At 36.1% G+C, this 20,235-nt stretch overlaps 1 protein-coding gene across 1 annotated transcript in view; it reads left to right on the plus strand.

The window, feature by feature from the left end:
* The first annotated feature begins 1,378 nt into the window (after positions 1–1,378).
* The window catches only part of LOC150076004 (uncharacterized), a 220,368-nt gene continuing 201,511 nt past the window's right edge, over positions 1,379–20,235 (plus strand). Inside the window, exon 1 of the mRNA XM_090387231.1 lies at positions 1,379–1,475. The gene's annotated coding sequence lies outside the window, so the exon portion shown is untranslated. The remainder of the gene's footprint in view (positions 1,476–20,235) is intronic.

Here is a 20,235-nt window from a genome sequence, read left to right on the forward strand (position 1 = left end):
TGCCTCCATAACGTTCACCAACCTCGTGCACCTGATTCACTATCTAACATTTGATGTTCCATTGTAACATTTTTTGTTTATTAATGATTATTGTATATTTGTGAATACTGCAGTTTAGTATTTTGTAAATATTTGTATAGTTTGTAAATATTTCAGTTAAATTTTTTATCCTGCTCTTTTGGATGCAATATTCCTCATGCATTATGGAACCTGAAGCAAAAGGCCTCTTCTTAAGTGACCTATGTAAACGCAGGTAAATAAATACATAGTGATATTGGCTGAAGTCCAGTATAGTATATACCGGCAGGTACTTCGAGGAAAGCAAGGAAGACGGCGATAATTGACAGGTGAAGGCACCTCCCTTTTCTGATTGTTTTGTATTGCCGAGTAGGGGGTTCCTAGCTTAGATAGGGTGTTTTAAAATGGGAAAACGGTTCCCGATTTAAAAACAGCGGCAGATGTGAGGGAAAACACCCTAAGCATATCAACCTAGGAGGACAGTGGGTGGGGAAAGCAGTGGCAACTGCCAATCACTGCTTTGTTCCTGTCCATTTGTTGAAATAAGGGAGTCACTTGTCAATGACAGCTTTTCCACTGTTTTGCTTGCCGACATGTTGGTGAGTGTACACCGTTCTGGAATTTTACCGTGATTATTTGATTTGACTGAAAGTCAAATCAAAGAAAAGATTTCACTGAAGAAATGTAGAGGTATACAGAATACCTCCACATTTTACGTAGAAAAGCGTGCGCGGGGGTGGGTGGGCAGAGGACGAAGCCCCCAATTACCATTAAAAAAATGTTAAGAAAGAGCTTACAAGTCTGTAACTACACAATTTGTTTTCTATAGTCACCAACTTTTGAATGAGACATTATTTTCAGTTTCCCTCGTATTATGCTCTCTGTTGAATGCAATTTTTTTTGGAAGGGAGGATAATTTGGAGATTTTAATCAGATATTCATTCATTGAAATGAGATATTGCAGGCATTCCGGAAAGTCACTATATTCCGAAAAGTGAAAATTGTATAAGAGTACTTACGTCACTTCAACAGCTGTGTTTCACCTGCTGCTGTTAGCAGATATTACAATGCAATCTGTGATTTATTATTATAACCATTTCTTTTTTGTGAAATACCAGCAAAGTCCAGAAAAGTGAGAGAGAAGAAAAATATAATATAATAAATATTTGTGGATTGCTCTTCCTTTTTGCATTCCTCTGATAAAACCAGGTCACGTGCATAATGATTAAACATAAAACAATTGCAACTCACTTTTATACTTGGTTTATACCGTTGTACCTCGTGAAATTTCATCCTAAAAAATAGGATTATAATATTGATGCAATGTTACACTATTAGCTACACAGACGAATGCATGTGTAATGGCTCCATTTCGAATTAGGTCTTGTCTCGTTGGTTGTCATGCTTCTGTACATTCTGCGAGGAAATAATTGATTATGTCTGCAAGGAACATTCATGTAAGTACTCTTAACGTCGTAGTTTATAAGATTATAGTTATTGATTTTTAACTGAACTTGCGCATAAATAATAAAGAAATTTTGTTTGATATTTTTCATCCTGTTCATGTGCGACTACTACATTGCCGGACGCACACCTTCCCGGCATGAAAAGAAGCTCCTGAGTCAGCGGTGATGTGAAATAACCTTCAGATTGTGATGGGTAAAATTATTCGCATTTTAATTTCCGATTCGTGAGATAGAGATAAAAAATATGCGATTTGTGTTTAATGTTATTAAATTTTTAATTTCAAATATTAAAAAAGAATTCCCACTGAAACGATACACTTTCTTTAAATTGCTTTCGCCCTAATATTTTTTGTCAGCCGCTGCTGTTTGAATGTTATGATGTTAAGGCAATACTGGTAGAAGTAATTAGTTGACAGCATGCTTTCGTTCTAGTGGTAATGTTATATATCAGTTATTGCTCATACGATCACTACTGTTTCAATGACGTATGTGTAAACAGATATCAAACACAATACCTTTGGAACTGATAGTTTCAGGTATGCAAACTGCTCTTGCTGATGCCATAGTAAATCTAGACCTGCCAATACATTAGTAGCCTACTGAAATTTGTTATAAATCGGTGTTATTAATACACTTTAATGCATAATACGCTGGCATGAGGTAGTAGAGTGTGTATATATATATAAATATAAAATGCAATATTATCACTAATATCTAAATATTTTTAAAAAAAAAACTGATCTTAAGCTATATCGTTTGAAATACAAAATAAATAATATCTTGTGTGTGTGTGTGTGTGTATATATATATATTTATATATATATATATATATATGTGTGTGTGTGTGTGTGTGTGCTTTATATGATTATAAAAATGCATATATTTGAAAATATATATAAAATATGTTTTTTATAATCATAAATCATTTGAAAATTGCATGGCACAAAACACTTACTTTTTATATAATTTAGTACTATAAATCCTGGTAGGACTGATCATGTAATAAATGCTGCACTAAGTATTTACTTGTGATATGAGGCTTAGAGTATGTTTTGTACATCATTCTCAAGTTATGACCATTTAATGTGGAAACGCCTGTGTGTTGGTGCTGCCTCTTGGGTGGTTTGATGAAACTCCAGTGCTAGGAGTTTAGTAAAAAAATTTGATGAATTTGAGGTATTGCTCAAAACATCAAAGGCAGATATTGTTGGGATTTCAGAGACGTGTGTCACACAGATATAAGGAATGCAGAACTGGAATTTGGGGAGTACAATGTCTACAGAAAGGATAGACAGGATAGGAAGGGAGGAGGGGTTATGCTATTAGTTAAGAAATACATAAAATCCAAGGAAGTGAAGACAGTCGACATCGCTGGACAGTGCAGTATCAAGTCAGTTTGGTGTGACGTAAGCATTGGGAGATCAAAATTGAGAGTAGGAGTGTGCTATAGGCCTAATAACTCTGAGGAGTATAATAAGAAACTGTACAGGGAAATAGAGTGGGCCAGTAAATCAGAGAGTCTTATAATGGAGGATTTTAATTTCCCAGATATTGACTGGAATTTGGGGTCTGGTCACTCACACACTAGCAAGGCTTTTGTGGATTTATTGGATGATTGTTTTCTACATCAGCATGTTCGGGAAGCAAATAGAGGGAATAATACTCTTGATTTGATTATCAGTAGTGATTCTTCATGCATTAAGAATCTGCAGATAAATGAACCACTAGGTGGCAGTGATAACAGTGTGCTGAAGTGGGATTTACTCAAAGAGGTAACTACCATTAGGGGTAAAGGGAAGGGTTATTGCTTTCGTAAAGGCGACTATGATGGACTGAGACAGTATTTAAATTCTATACAGTGGGACCAACTGATGATGTTACCAACAGCAAATTCAAAATGGGAAGCATTCAAAGAACTTATCTTGGAAGCTACTAGGCTTTACATACCAACTAAGAAATATTGTTCAGAGTTTAGGCCTAAATGGATGTCAGATGAACTAATGAGACATATGGCAGAGAAAAAAAATGTATGGGATTCATATAAATTAACACGTGGCACAGAAGCCTATGATAGATACAACTTGATTTGTAACCAAGTTACAAAGGGGGTTAGGCAGGCGAAGGCAGATTATGAGATATCTTTGGCAAGGGATGCAAAGAAAAACAGCAAAGAGTTCTTTACTTATGTAAACTCTAGAAGGAAGGGGATGAATCAGATTGGTCCACTTGATATCGATGGGTCAACTGTTGATGACCCTGCTCAGGTAGCTAACAAACTAAATGAATATTTTGCATCGACATTCACACATGAGGAGTTATTTAGCGAGGGGAATGCCAGAGGTGTATTCAACTCTGACAGTAAGCTAGAGAATCTTGTAATAACTGAGAGTAAAGTGGAGGAGAAATTGTTGAAGATAAACACAAGAAAGGCACCTGGGGTGGATGAGATCTATCCAGTTATATTAAAGGAGGCAGCAAAGGAAGTAAGCAAACCCTTAGCCATAATTATGAGAGCTTCATTGGACTCAGGGGAGGTACCCATGGACTGGAGACGTGCAAATGTGACCCCAATTCACAAAGGAGGATCAAAGGCTGACACAAGTAATTATAGACCTGTGAGTTTAACTTCTGTTCCCGGAAAATTAATGGAGGCACTGGTTAAAGAAGCACTGGAGGATCATCTAGACAAGATTTCAGTTATAGCTCGGACACAGCATGGTTTTGTTAAGGGGAAGTCTTGCCTGACCAATTTGATTGGATACTATGATGCAGTCACAAAGGAACTGGATGCAGGGAATAACTTTGATATTATATACTTGGATCTTAGAAAGGCTTTTGATACTGTTGCACATGGAAGACTGCTGCACAAATTGGAGCAGTGTGGCATTGGAGGCAAATTGCTGCTATGGATAAAGGGGTGGTTGAGGGGGATAAGCAGAGTGGTAATCAATGGACACTGCTCATCGTGGACTAATGTTATTAGTGGAGTCTCTCAGGGTTCAGTATTGGGTCCATTATTGGTTTCTGTATTTATAAATAATATTGATGATGGTATATCAAGCTTAATATCCAAGTTTGCAGATGATACAAAGGTTGGCAGGGTTGTCAAGGACACTACTGACACTATGCTGCTGCAACAGGATCTGGAAAGGTTGAGCAGATGGGCTGAGAGGTGGCAAATGAAGTTTAACATTGACAAATGTAAAGTACTACATATGGGAAACAGCAACCCCAGAGCAACGTATCAACTCTGTGGTACTACACTGACAGTGGTAGAGAATGAAAGGGACCTGGGTGTGGTTGTGCATGCAGATATGAAGTTCTCTGAGCAGTGCAGACAGGCTGCAAGAGTAGCTCATGGTGTATTGTCAATGATATATAGGAATTTTTCTAGAAGGGATAAGGAGGTGATTATTCCCTTGTATAAGATAATGGTCAGGCCACACCTAGAGTACTGTATACAGGCCTGGAGGCCTCATTTCAAGAAGGATGTAGAGCTGCCGGAACGAGTACAGAGAAGGGCAACAAGATTAGTGAATGGAACAAAGGGATGCTCTTACGAAGAAAGGCTTAAGTTTTGCAAATTACAGTGTCTGGAGACTAGGCACCAGCGAGGTGATCTGATAGAGGTGTATAAGGCCTTGAATGGTTTGAGCATGCTCAGAATAATCACCTGAGAGGGCATAAATTCAAATTGAGGAAAGACAGATGTATGATAGACGTGCGGAAATTTGTCTTTAGCCAGTGTGTTGTTGGTTGGTGGAACAGACTTCCATCCCTTGTCGTCGAAGTTGATAGCCTAAATAAGTTTAAGGCTCAGCTGGACAGGTATTTCGAACGAACAGAGGGGTGAAGTGGAAGTGGTTATTTTTTATTTATTTATGTATTATTATTTTTTTTGGCTGATGCTGCATAAGCTTGCTTTCCTGCATCAAATGCCTCTATTAATGCTAATGCTAAAAACCTTTTCATGTAATTGGATGTGTAAACACATGTCAGTACCCTTTGAAACTGACAGTTTCAGGTATGCAAACTGCACTTGCTGATGCCAAACTACACTTGTTGATGACATTGTAGAGCAGGCACCTTTTAGCATCTTTTAGTGGCACAAATGGTGATATTGTTGTACACGTTGACACTAATGATATTAAGAGTAGGAGACCAGTTGAATTACTTGACAAGTACAGGTCAATGTTGAAAAAAAAGCCTTGAGTTATGATTGAATTTGAAAGTGTCTGCAATTCTGCCCAGACACGATAGGAGGGTGTATATGATGACAGCCTTGTCGATCAATTCAGCCCTGGAGACATTGTGCAAGGCTCAAGGTGTAGAATTTTTCTCAGCCTGGTCTGTGCTTGTTAATAGGAGAGACTGCTTCTACAGAGATGGGATACACTTAAATAAAAAAGGGTGCAAGAATAGTTTCCGATGCTATCGAGACAGTGTTACGTGGGTCGGACAACTGGTAGCTTGGGGGGGGGATAAATGGACTAATAGATTAACAGTAGCCGCTGGAAGAGGCAAAAGTAATTCTTGCACTGCTTCTATTGTAATGAGCAGCAGCCATTACACCAGTGCTAGCAGTTTGGTAAATAAATTTGATGAATTTGAGGTGTTGGTCAAAACGTCAAAGGCAGCATTTGGGATATCAGGGACGTGGTATCACAAAGATATAAGGAATGCAGAACTGGAATTTCAGGAGTACAATGTGTACAGGACGGATATACAGGATAGGTTGGCAGGGTTGTTAATGACAGTAAAGACAGTATGCTACTGCAACAGGTTCTGGCAGATGGGCTGAGAAGTGGCAACTGAAGTTTAACATTGACAAATGCAAAATACTGCAAATGGGTAGCAGTAACTCAAGAGAAAATTACCAACTGTGTGGCACTATACTCAAGGAGGTGGAGAATGAAAAAGACCTGGGGGGTAATTATGCAGTCAGATATGAAGTTCTCTGAGCAGTGCAGACAAGGTGCCAGAGCAGGTCATGGAGTTTTGTCAGTGACATATAGGAATTTTGCTAGCAGAGACAAGGATGTGATTATCCCTTTGTATAAGGTAATAATCAGACCACAGGCTCGAGTACTGCATACAGATCTGGAGGTCTCATTTTAGGAAGGATGTAGAGTTGCTAGAACAAGTACAGAGAAGGGCAACAAGATTGGTGAGAGGAACAAAGTGGTGTGCTTACAAAGAATGGCTTAAGTTCTGCAAGTTGCAGCATTTGGAGACTAAGCACCTGCGAGGTGATCTGATTGAAGTGTATAAGGCCTTGAATGGTTTGAGCAGGCTCAATGCTGACTGGATACTTCTGCTTACTCAGATTAAGAACCTGAGGGGACATAGATTCAAATTGAGGAAACACAGTTGTAGAATAGATGGGTGGAAGTTTGCCTTTAGCCAGAGGATAGTTGATTGCTGGAACTGACTTCAATATGCTATAGAAGGTGATAGCTTAAATAAATTTAAGGCTGAACAGATAAACATTTGGAGTGACCGGATGAGTGGAATGGAAAGGGTTTTTTTTTTTTTTTTTTGGCTGATGCTGTATATGTTTGCTTTCTTGCATCATATGCTTCAACTAATGCTAATGCTAAACAATCATCTGTAATTACAACATCACTAATTTCATATGACTCGGCCTCTTCTTAGCACGAAGGGTCTTTCATCTGCAACATCAGCTGGATTATCCAAGACCCGTGCACAAGGGTCTGATCTGATTAGTTTTCTTCTTTGTTGTATTCACATACATGAAAAATTCTTTGTCCCTATTCTTTGTTCTCTCAGCCATTGCTTTCTCATATGAAGCTCTCTCATAAGGCCTCCCTGACCTTAGTTGTGGTATACTATTACAAATCAACTTGTACCTGTTGTAGGCTTCAGTACTTTTCAATGCTCCGTAACTGTCCCATGCTTTATTTTTCTGCTCTCTTTGACCAGTCAGCTCTGCAGTCATCCATTTCAGCATCCTTCCCTGCAGTATTTTTTTAAAGGTATGTATGTGTTCGTGGCTTCTGTGATTTTTGCTTTAAAGGTATTCCCTAATTCAAATCTGTTCACCATCCTTTGGCAATCCACTCAATTCACAGATGCCACATAGTGTCTTAAAATGAGAAAACAACCATTTATAATTCAAAACCAAATGTTATAGGGCAAATGATTAATGAGTGTAACAAACAGCTATACAGACAAATCGAGTGGACCATCAAATCAGAATGTCTTAATAGGAGATTTTAACTTTCCAGATAATGATTGAAATTTGGGGTTGGTGGCTCACACAGTAGCAGTGCTTTCTAGATATATTGGATGACATTTTTTCTTTGCTAGCATGTTATAGAGGCAACAAGAGAAAGCAGTAGCAATACCCTTGATCTGATTACCAACAGTGACCTTTCATGCATTAAGAATCTCCCAGATAAAGGAATCACTAGGGGTGGTATTCATGTATCTATGTGAGATTTACTTAAAGATAAACTGCCATCAAGGATAAAGGAAAGGGATGTTGCTTTCGTATAGGTGGCTACAATGGCCTTGGACAGATTTCAAATTTTTTACAGTGAGACAAACTGATGACATTACCAGCTACAAATTCTAAATGTATTCGGGGAAATAATAATTGAATCTGCTAAGCTTTTTATACCAACTAAGAGATATATAGGCGCCTCCGTAGCCATGTGTGCAGGAGCAGCAGTACGTAATTGCTAATGCTCCTAAAAACCAAATAACAAACAAACAAGAGATATATACTTATACCAAGGTTACACTTAAATGGATGTTAGATGAACTGATGAGACTAGTAGTGGCAGAGAAGAAAATGCATTGGATAATTATAAATTGGCAGAGGACACAGAAATCTAAAGTACGTGCAGACTAATCTGTAATCAAGTCACTAAGGGGGGTTAGGCAACTTTAGGCTGATTGTAGAAGTTATTGGCTAAGAATGCAAACAAAAATAACAAGGAATTCTTTGATATGTTAATACTAGAAGAAAAGAGATGAACCACATTGGCATAATTGTTGATGATCTTGTTCAGATTGCTGACAAACTGAATAAGTATTTTGCATCTACATTCATGAAAAGGTCTTGAGGAATGGAAATGCTAGAATTTCCATTCCATTTACAAAAGTGTAATGTGGAATTTGTATTTATTTTAATTTACATTTTTTACACTGCATAGGGACTACCTTGTCTACTAGTATTATGATAAAAGGCTGCATATTTGCCCCCCTTTTTCTAATACTACAGACAAGTTTGGAAACGCAGTGCCTGATACATGGTCAGGAGTAGTCCCCTGATGAATTTCCTGGCTATGTATCATATTTTCACGTACTATATTCAAATTCTGCATTTTGACATCCCCTGATTCGACCTCTTGCTAAAATTGCCCTCCCATATCTGAATATAGTGTTATTTATTTATTTACTTATATATATATATATTTTTTTTTTTTATTTTATTTCCCCCCCCCTCAGTCCCAGTTCATTTTTACACTAGGTTTTTCAAATTCTTTCACCTGTGTAACTACTACTTCACTTCCACTTTCTACTATCCCTTAAACTTCTCTTAGTTCTGGCACCTTGTGTACTTTTTATTTCTATTTTCACTGACACTATTTATTCTACAAACCACACATTATTTATATATATATAATATCTCTTATAGTGCAGTATATATATATATATATATATATATATAATATCTCTTATAGTGCAGTATATATATATACATACATATACTGCACTAAAACCATGTTTAATCTATGAATTTCTTTTTTCTATATAATTTGTTTGGAAATAAGAAAAAAAAAATATATATATATACACACACACAGTGCTTTTTTTGGGATGGTACAGCGTACCGGCACCTTTATTAATGGAAAGGGTTTATTAACAGTGACATTTGGATGCAGTGCGCTCGAATTTGTAATATTCCGTAAATTTTTTTAAAACGTTTACCTACTATTCAAATAAGTTTAAATTTATTTAAATTTGCATTTTTCACTGCTTATTGTTAAGATATTTTCTATATAAAACTGTATAACCATTTTTATAATTCTAAATTACTCAGTTGGACCTCTGTTTAACGAAGCAGAGAATTAGCAGAGAATTAACTCGGTACGCACTGTTTGCATATCTGGCCTTCAGGCAATTTGTGCTGCTGTGTGAATTAAGAGAGGTAAAGGGTTTACCATTCTACAACTTAGTGGTACTGGTAAAACCTATCTGACCACCTGTCCCACATACGGAGAAGTCATGCGGGTCAACAGTGAGCAGATCAAGGGGTATTCCCAATGGGCTATAGTCCACCTTCTACTGCGGTGGTGTCCAGACTTTTCCCATACAGGGGCCATATTCAAAAAAAATTCTTCAAAGTTAGATTTCTTTAGTGTGTTACATTTTTCATATCTTGTTGCTTGTAAAAGTAAAATTGAAAATATTCGAAAATTTTATTAAGTACAATACACAATTACATTTACTGAACAAAACATTTAATGAGAATTTTTTTGATAATTAACAAAATTTAGAATGCTGTTTTAGTTCACTTTCCAGGTGGGCCATAGGTTGGACACCGCTGTGAATCAACTGTAAGTGCTCCGTTCAAGAATTAGGAGAGAGTAATTTTCTTTTACCCCGACAAATAGTCATCTGTTGTTTCGCGGAAGTGCATTATCCACATTTTTCCTTAAATTTTCCCTATCTCTGTTTACATGATCATAGTACCTGAATATCCGAATGACGCTGACATTTTGGACAGTTTCAAAAGAAAAGAAAAATATCAAATTTAAGAACTAGTGACAATACCGATGACGAGAGGAGGAGAACGAAGGTATTAAACCTTCTAAACATGAATTGTTGGCATTTGGTGAAAATAAAGTTAGAAAATTACAATTAAATGAAAGAGATGGAATTCGGGAATACCTAATTGAAAAGATGGTTTCGGAAGAATTGAATCATTAGATGGACGCTCTGAGTACGATACCAATTTAATCATCGAGTGAATGTGAATTTTCACAAATGAATCTGATTGCCAGCCCAACCAGAGCTTTGTTGATGACAAAAACAGTTTCTTCACTACTGTTTCTTAAAGTTGTAGGCCCACCGCTGACCCGCTTTGATCCAGCAAAATATGTCAATTCCTGGCTGCTTCGGAAACGTCATTCAGCAACAAAAGCAAGAAAAGAAGTTGGCATAGGGTGTCGGATGAAAACTTAATAAAAATTTGGAATATTCTATAAAAACTTCATTATGAAATTATTTTTACTTATTATTTTTAGGGTCCATAATCTAATGAAGGACCCTTATAATGTCACTCGGTTGTCTGTCTGTCCGTCCGTCTCTCTGTTACAGCATTCTATCTCTGGAACCACTCAACCTATTGCCTTGAAATTTTGCATGGGTTTGTAGATCATGTGGGCCAACATAATGCCATATTGATCGTTGTTAACAAATTTGTCTGAGAAATGGGAGTAAAATGTAGGGGGACATAAAATGTCAACAACCTATAGCTTATTACACACCGTTGGAAAGAGCTCAACTAGTAGGTTTAAAATATAATTTTAAAATATTTTTAAAATTAAAAATGGCGGTGCCAGACACGAAAATTACTCAAATTTTCGTGTTCCTCCCCTCTATTTCCGTCGCTAATGGAGCTAAAAATTTAAGTCACGTTAGCTATGCTTTATTCAATGTTTATCAAGGGAAAACTATTCCAATTGAAATGTAGCATTTAATTTTTGTGTTAAAATTAAAAAAATAATTTTTTATTGCACTTTGATTCTTTGTACTAAGAAACTCTCCTTTTGGTGACAAAAAGGTTGCTAAACAGTTAATTAATAATTCTATAAAGGTCATTTATAAATTTTGCGACAAGAAGTATTTTTTAACAATTTTTAAAGCTGGAGTTGTCCCAGCAAGTTTAATAGGTTCAAGCGATGCTTGAACCTATTAAACCACCCGTTACTTTCTACTAACTTGGCTTGGGGTTTGCCGTACGTATCTTTAATATCTTCATAAATGTTTCTTGCTTTTGTTTGAGGCCATTGGACTTAGGGGCACTTGCTTCTGAGTCTGATTTTCCCTCTATATTATTAATAGCTTTTCCATCTTCGATATAGCCTGAACGCTGTTTTACGATCACATGTTGATCCTTTAACATGTTCTTTTATACGTGCACTGTTTTCTAAGGGTTAAAATAGTATTCACTGTTGAAGCAGCAAGACCTAATTCCGTGCAGTAGATGACAACTTTGTCCTGCTTTGTACTTCTTAATTAATCATCTTCATTTCTAAATCAATTTTGTTTTGTTTCCTATCACTGCCAGCATTTACACTTTCCGTTGGCCCCTTTTCCTTCTCCATTGTAATAAGTAAATAGGAATGAAGAAAAGATTCTGAAAATTTGTTTTTTTATATGATTGAAGATTTCAGTGAAGGGGAACTCATTTCACCATAATACCGTAACGTAAAAACACACAGAATTCCAGTTATCGGTATTAGCATTAGCAAGGGCACACGATGCAAGAAAGCAAACTTATATAGCATCAGCTAAAAAAAACACACCCCTTTCTCATTTCACTCATCCACCGCTCCAAATGTTTGTCTAGTTCTGCCTTGAATCTGTTTAAGCTATCCACTTCTACGACAGATGGAAGTTCGTTCCAACAATCAACCACCCTCTGGCTAAAGGCAAACTTTCACACAGCTATCCTACAACTGTCTTTCCTCAATTTGAATTTATGCCCTCGCAGGTGATTATTCTGAGCAAGAGGAAGAATCCCATCAGCATTGAGCATGCTCAAACCATTCAAGGCTTTATACACTTCAATCAGATCACCTTGCAGGTGCTTAGTCTCCAGACTAGGCACCTGTAATTTGCAAAAAATTACAGGCGCCTGTAATTTGCAAGCCTTTCTTCGTAAGAGCAACCCTTCATTCCATTCGCTAACCTTGTTGCCTTTCTCTGTATTCGTTCCAACAACTTTACATCCTTCTTAAAATGAGGCCTCCAGATCTGTATACAATATTCAAGGAGTGGCCTGACCATTGCCGTATATAAGGGAATAATCACCTCCTTATCCCTGCTAGAAAAATTCTTGTATATCATTGACAAGACACCATGGGCTATTTTTGCAGACCATCTGCACTGCTCAAAAAAAAAACTTCATATCTGCCTGCACAATTACCCCCAGATCCTTTTCACTCTCTACCTCTGTCAGTGTAGTACCACATAGTGATACATTACTCTGGGGTTACTACTTCCCATATGCAGTACTTTACATTTGTCAATGTTAAATTTCAGTTGCCACCTCTCAGCCCATCTACTCAACTTTTCTAGATCCTGTTGCAGCAGCATACTGTCATTAGTGTCATTAACAACCCTGCCGACCTTCGTATCATCTGCAAACTTGGACATTAAGCTTGATATACCATCATCAATATCATTAATGAATACAGAAAACAACAATGGACCCAACACTGAACCCTGGGGGACTCCACTAATAACATTAGTCCACGAAGAGCAGTGTCCATCGATTACCACTCTCGTCTTCTCCCACTCAAATTATTATCGCCAGTATTACTATATTAATATTATTATTAGCTAAGTAGTGCAAGGAAGCTTGAGGCTTATGCTGCACCAGCCAAAATCCCTGAGTTACCATGAAAGAAAGAAAGAAAGAAAGAGAGTGAGAGTTAAAAGTAGAAGGGAATCACCATGAAAGAGAAAAATGATATCCAGCTCAGGATCCTGGGTGTACCAATCCCATACTCACCAGATGTGAACCCCTGGGTAAAAATGGAATAAGATTGAGTTTACTACCTGTTTATAATAGATTGCGCTAACAGAAAAGCCCAATAAACCGGAAAGTGCAAATTGTTTTTATTGTTTTATGGGAGGTCACCTCCAGAAATGTGTTTTAGGAAAATATCACAAAGGCGTTCAAAATTGATACTTATCAGGAACATATAACGATGAAAGTGTAGTGCAATTTCCATTATAAACATTAACTTTTAGAGAGATAAATAGCTTAGTTATATGGCGAAAATTTCAGCTTCCGAGGTCTTGGAACGAATTCCAAAAAAAAACAAAAAAAAAACACACACGTAAAAACAAACGTAAGTGTTTATTAGGTTCACATTACGATATTTTCACGATATCTCCATTTATTCCTACGGGATGCAAAATACGTTTCCACGATTTTTTTAAGTTTGCACCAACCGGAAAAAACTTACGTAAAGTCGAATTTCCGCAAGTCGAGTATTACATAAACCTAGGAGTTGCTGTATGTTCTTTTCTATTGACACCTCAAAATTAACATTCATCTTGTCACCCATGAATGTAACACTTTTCAAAGAAAAGAATTAAAATCTGGGCAATTTCAGATTCATTGAAATTGCCTGGCGGACAGAGGACATGATGGGGAAAAGGAAGGACCCGTTCCCTCATTGTTGTCTCCCTCTCTTGCTAGTTTTGTTTCCCATAGAGCTACAGGAAAATTGTTTGTCACTTCAGTGCTTGTAATAAAATTGGGCATTTTACATGGAAAGATATTTCTGATTAATGAAAATTACAAACTGATGCATTGCATAAATGTAATGTGAAAATAGTATACCCACCCCTTCCTTCTCTCCCAGTGTAACGATTGCCCTCCACAAATAATAATAGTTATATGGAAGAATACGATAAAAACTGGAAACAAGCTGAACCGAACTGGAACAGTTTTAAACGATTATATTTCCAATTCTATGACTTTATCACTACAGCGATCGCTTTGGATTGTACTTTTAAATCTCAAATAACACTTAGGTGCAATTTTAGTACCTGAGGCAAGAATGAAAAATTGCGCCCTACTGTTTACTTAAAAAAAGGCATTGTGGTTTCTTTCATGAATATCACATCTGATGTCACTATAGAGATAGCTAAAGCTAAGAAAAATGTTCTAACACAGTTGATTGGTATGTGGCAACAGAGATGGGATCTTAGTGCAACTGGGGAGGTGACTAGATTGTTTATTCCAACAGTTAAATTTACTTATGATAGTAATAACAAATGGTTTTTTCCTTCTATGGTAACATCGTTTATTTTAACTGGCCATGGCTCATTGAATTTTAAACTACATTACTTTGGTCTAGTCAGCTCTCCTTTATTATATGATTGTAGTTTGTATGTTGAACATAGAGAAAGGCTAAAAGTGAAGATTGGTAATTTAGTTAGAGGCTGTGAAAGTGACCTTATTGCTAATCAGGATAAATTTCAAGCACTGCAAGAGTTCTGTGTAACTGTTTTTCAACGGAGAAGACATTGGAATAATCTAATGATTACTAATTAAGATTTGGTTATATACATTTTGATTATTTGTGGTTTTTTTTTTTTTTTCCCTTTTAGTTTGTTTATATTATGTGTGTGTGTGTGTGTATATATGTATTTTATTTATTTATTTTTCTTTTTTGCTGGCTCTCAGGTGTGGGCAGCCTGGGAGCGGGATTGCTGGCACCCACCGGTATAGCACTACTTCCGGTGTTTTTTGTGCATGAGGCACTTAAAATAGAAGACCAGGCCCAGCACCAAATGAATATGGGCGGCCATTAGGGTCTATTCGCCAACGGGGAGCGGCTGTGCAGGTGACAGCTTCTCCCTGATGGTGAAGAGACCTTCCATACAGGTCTATTTTGCAGAGGTTCTGCACAAAGTCAACTTAATCAGGTGGAGATAAACGAAGTCTAGGTGCCACCTTAGACATAATAATAATAATAAATAAAAATATTGTTAATCATGGCAACGTTGGCATTTAATCTTTCTTTTGGCGCCCCTTTCAGCTTTTAATCTGAGGCAAGAGCCTCGGCATGGCTCTGCTCAGGTGAAAACATCCTAAGGTCAACCAGCTTTTCAATCGGTGCTCCGCCAAATCTATCAAAAACGAGCATAAATCTAATGTTTATTAGATTTATGTACATTTTGATGCATTCGAAAATAAGAAGAAATACTCGATATATATATATATATTTGTGTGTGTGGACTAAAAATGATTGTATATTCTCGTGATGCAATTAATTGAATTATTATTTTCTAATTGTAAAGACAATTTTCTTGTGCTGAAAATGAATGAATCCTATAAGAAATCCCAATTTCTTTTGGGTTTTAAATTAAACGATTGATTCGTGCATCGAAGGACTTTTTTTATTTTGTTATTTAAGTATTATCAGGGTTCGGAAAACTGCAGTACGTGTTCTACGAGGCGGATATCCGACGAAGAAATGCCTTTTCCGTGACTTAATGTGTTACGGCCCGGAAAGATCTGTATTGTTTGTCGTACTCCGAAGTGTTGTTGGCATTGACGTTTCTGATGAGAAAGTTTATTTAAATGAATTTGTTTGACAAAACGTTTATGTTCAAACGGGATTACATCAAACAACGTATGTATCATTTGATTTTGCTAAGTGGGCGAATCTTTGCATTCGATCTGCTTGATTAGTACGGTTTTTTTTTTTTTTTATTTTTTTTTTTCCCTCCTCCAGGAGTCATTCATTTCAACTTTGACTTACTGTATATATTTAGTTAGTGAAAACAGTGGGTGCTAAGGGTTGCCAACTTATGGGTAGTTAATTCCAGAGAATGTTTTCCCTAGGAAAAAAAAAAACAAAAAAACACGCATATGAGTAATTGTTTATTGATTATAAAATATATTATCCTCATCTTCTTCCTGTCCAGTGAAGATGTTCATAATATATTTTGCATAATATATGCTTTTTTTTTATAACTAGGAATATATATATATATATTATGAACATTTAAATGTTAATTTTATAGTTACGATATTGTAAAAGTGATAATGGTCTCTTATTTTAATGACAATTACTTTTAATATGAGTACAGCAGTGGAGGACTTTTTTTCCCCCATTATTGCTTGTATACATATTATGTATACATAATGTATTAATAAATACAAGAACCTTGTATGTATTAATAACAATTACTGCACAGTAATTTCCGGACAATCTCGGAATTTCCATGACAGCTAGCAACTCCCCTCTTGCCATTCAGATTCAGAAAGGAGAGGGTTGAACAGCTTCCATGAAAGATTTTATTAGGGGACAGGCTACCTAACAGGAAATAAATTCTTTCATTGCATGCAAACCTAACAACTTTTTTTTGAGGTGGGGATATTTTGTATATACTTTTTTTTTTTTTTTTTTTAATATTCCTTTTTTAAAAATGGATATTTTGAAGACTACCTGCACAGCTGCAGCCATATGTTGGATATCCCCAGGGGCTCACATCTGGTGAGTATGGGCTTGGCACACCCAGAGTCCTGATCATCATTCTTCTCTTTCTTGGTGATTCCCTTCTACCTCTCTCTCTCAGGGTAATTCAGAATTTTTTTTTAGCTGGTGCAGCATAAGCCTCAGGCTTCCTTGCACCATATGGCTAATAATAATATAAAATATATCCCCTGGAATCAGTCACTATTACTGATGCCAGAGTGCTTAGGAATTTAATGAATTGTTTGGTGCTCTTGCCATTCAGATTCAGAAAAGAGAGGGTTGAACAGCCTCCATGAAAGATTTTATTAGGGGACAGACTACCTAAGAGGAAGTAAATTCTTTCATTGCATGCAAACCTAACTTTTCTTTGAGGTGGGGATATTTTGTATATACTTTTTTTTTAATTTTTTTAATATCCCTTTTTTTAAAAATGGATATTTTTAAGACTACCTGCACAACTGCAGCCATATGTTGGATATCCTCTGGAATCAGTCACTATTACTGATTCCAGAGTGCTTAGGAATTTAATGAATTGTTTGGTGCCTAGTGGCAGTTCTCAGTAAGTCGTTATGTAGGAGGTTGAAGAATAAGTTATTATGGGACTTTGTTGTTTTGGGGAAATATTGCTTATTAGTTGGTTATTTGTTTTTAAACTGTGCCATTAGTGTCTCGATGTAATATCTATGTGTCTATATTATTACATTAGTGTCTATATAAATATCTATGTAATTGATTGGAGATGGGGTACAGTACATGGTTTTAAACTTAACTAAAGTTAATTGAAAAATATACTGTTACATGTATAAATTAATACATACTAATACAAGATATTTTGGTAACATTTTGGGCTTTAACTGAAACTGTCTTCAGGCCTAAAAAAATACTATTGAAGATGACTGAAGTGAAGGAATTTTCTCAATTCCTTCACTTTAGTCATATATGCCATTCATAAAAAGTGCAAAGGGTTCATACAGGGTGGTACATGAAATGTTAACAAATCTGTATCCTCAGTTACAACTGAAATACATATTGAATTTCATTTAATATGTATGTGTGCGAAGAATTGTTACCTTTGTATGCACATAGGATTGAAGTAATTGGCACATGTAAAATTTTAAAACCTCAGTAGCATGCAGCTATTTATGAAAATTTCTTTTTTTTTTTTTTAACCTGGTTAGTAATACCATCTATTTTGCAAAGTTAAAATTTCGTATTAATAATTGCAGTAGTTATTTTTTTAAAAAATGACTTATTCCAGTTAATTTTCAATTCGATGCTGGTTTTTGAAAGTTTATTATAACATGGCTTCCAATTAAATTTTGTCTGAAATTTTGTTATTAAGTTAAATATATATCAAAGCAAAATCTTGTAATGATACAGTTTTCAACAAACAACACATTGAGTAGTGTATGTATGTATGTGTGTGCGTGCTGTTTTCTTTTTTGATGGATGCAAAGATTTGTGGTGAGACACAGATGTTTGGAAGTTTATAAAGCAGCTGTCAGTAGAGATTTCTTCTTGAAATTTTGTTATAAGATCAAATAAAAAAAAAAATTTCTGTTTATACTCTGGTACAACCACATGTCAAAGGAATTTACAATTAATCATTTCAACAATAAATACAATCATCAGCCATATTTAGCACTCATGCAAGCTTGAACCACGGTCCACTCAAACAAGCATGCTACTGCACTCGGGCCTTTGACTACATCTAGGAAAGGTGCTGTATAGTAATATAATTTTCAAAAAATAATTTATGCGAATAATGCACACTTCTTTTTTTTATTCAGTGTGCAAAGTGTTGTTTTCTGTTTTTATACTGTTTTTTGTAGTTTATAATGCAGCTGTCAATAGACGAATTTCCTTGGAAATTTGTTAGTAAATACAGTACATACTGAAGAAAAAATATAACTTTGTTTTCAAAAAACAATTCATTGTGAAAAGCACATACTTTTTTCTTCTATGTATGGAAAAAAAAATATAGCTATAATCTATTCTTGATGTAAATATGTTGGAAAATGCAGCTTCCTTAGCTGAATAAATGAGCAATGACTACTGTGCACTTGCCCTACCTTACACACTGAAGTAAACCAGAAAATGAAATAGCCCCTTTCTCTAGCAAATCTTAGTGGTAGTTTCCATTAAGATTTGCTAGATCCCACCTGTTTACATCAATAATAAACTTAAAAGGGCTTGATACCATTGCATACTTGATTTTGAATTTTTCTGGTTTATGTGCTAACTGGCAGATTTCTAGAATTTTTAATGGAAGAATCAAAGAAAGCACATTTTAGTTGAAAGCTATTGGGAATTTCAGCTGTGTGCACAGAGTAGTTAGATCACTTAATTTCATTCAGGGTCTTGAAAATTCCATGTGCATTCCTCCAGGTTAAGGTTGGCAGTAGTTCTTGGAAAATTTGCTAGAGACAGCACTGTCACATCATTTTATATGCTCATGTATTAGTGCGCATGTGCTCCCATCAATAAGCAAAACAGTAGAGAAGTGGCCCCTCACAATTGAGCAGGAGACTAAACTTTTGCTATTTTTCCTGAAACAAAGAGTGTAATTGCTGTGCAGATAATATTTTGGCCACCTGCAAGAAACACAATACATTGCTTATCCCAGAAGTTTGAAGAGGAAGGCTATATGAGAGGGGAAAAAACATGTCCTCATGAGGTTTTTTTTTTTTTCCCCCTTCAGAAAATGTTGAAGCCATCTGCGGTGCAGCACGAAAGCCAATAAGAAAAGAAGCTCATGAAAGCAGAATATCTGTGTTCTTTTCAACAAATGTTTCATTTGGATTTGAAAATATTCCTATGCAAGGTTATGACCTCTCTGAAAATGATAAATACAGAAGACTTCAATTCATTTAGATGGGGCTGAACAATGAATGTACAGTTCTGGGCAACAGAATCTCTCCATCAGCTTCATGCAAAAAGTAGCTATTGAGGAAAAGTAACTTTTCAGGAAAAGAGATACTGTATGTTCTCCATAATTCCAATAAGTTGGAATCACATTATGTAACAAAGAAGTTATGGATTTATGCCTAAAATTTTGTTGAAAGGCCAATTTCTAATAATCCAGATAACCCTTATGACTGTTACTAATTTCTTTTTGTGGAAACTCTTATGTATACCAAGCTCACATGTATACCAAGGTCATGTGTATTCAAATGAGAATCAAAGAACGAACATAAAATGCATAAACTGCAGCCGTTATCAACCCACTGCATGATGAAAGCCTCTTCAACCATCCATGCTGAGGGAATTGGATCGTAATCTGCCAAGCCGGTCCAGTGTGAGTTGGCAGATCGACCATATATAGCAGTTAGGGGCTTGAATCCCGGTCTACTCAAAGAGAGTGTGCTATTGCACTCCCGCTCCTTACCACTCGGCTACAGAGGCTGCTCCATAAAATGCATATTATGTAAAAATTTATGATAATCTTGTGTCTTATTATCAATCAAAGTCTCTTGGCAGCATTTGCT

This window comes from Mastigoproctus giganteus, chromosome 13 (genome assembly GCF_048544385.1).
Source record: "Mastigoproctus giganteus isolate SK-2022 chromosome 13, ASM4854438v1, whole genome shotgun sequence".
Lineage (NCBI taxonomy): Eukaryota > Metazoa > Arthropoda > Arachnida > Uropygi > Thelyphonidae > Mastigoproctus > Mastigoproctus giganteus.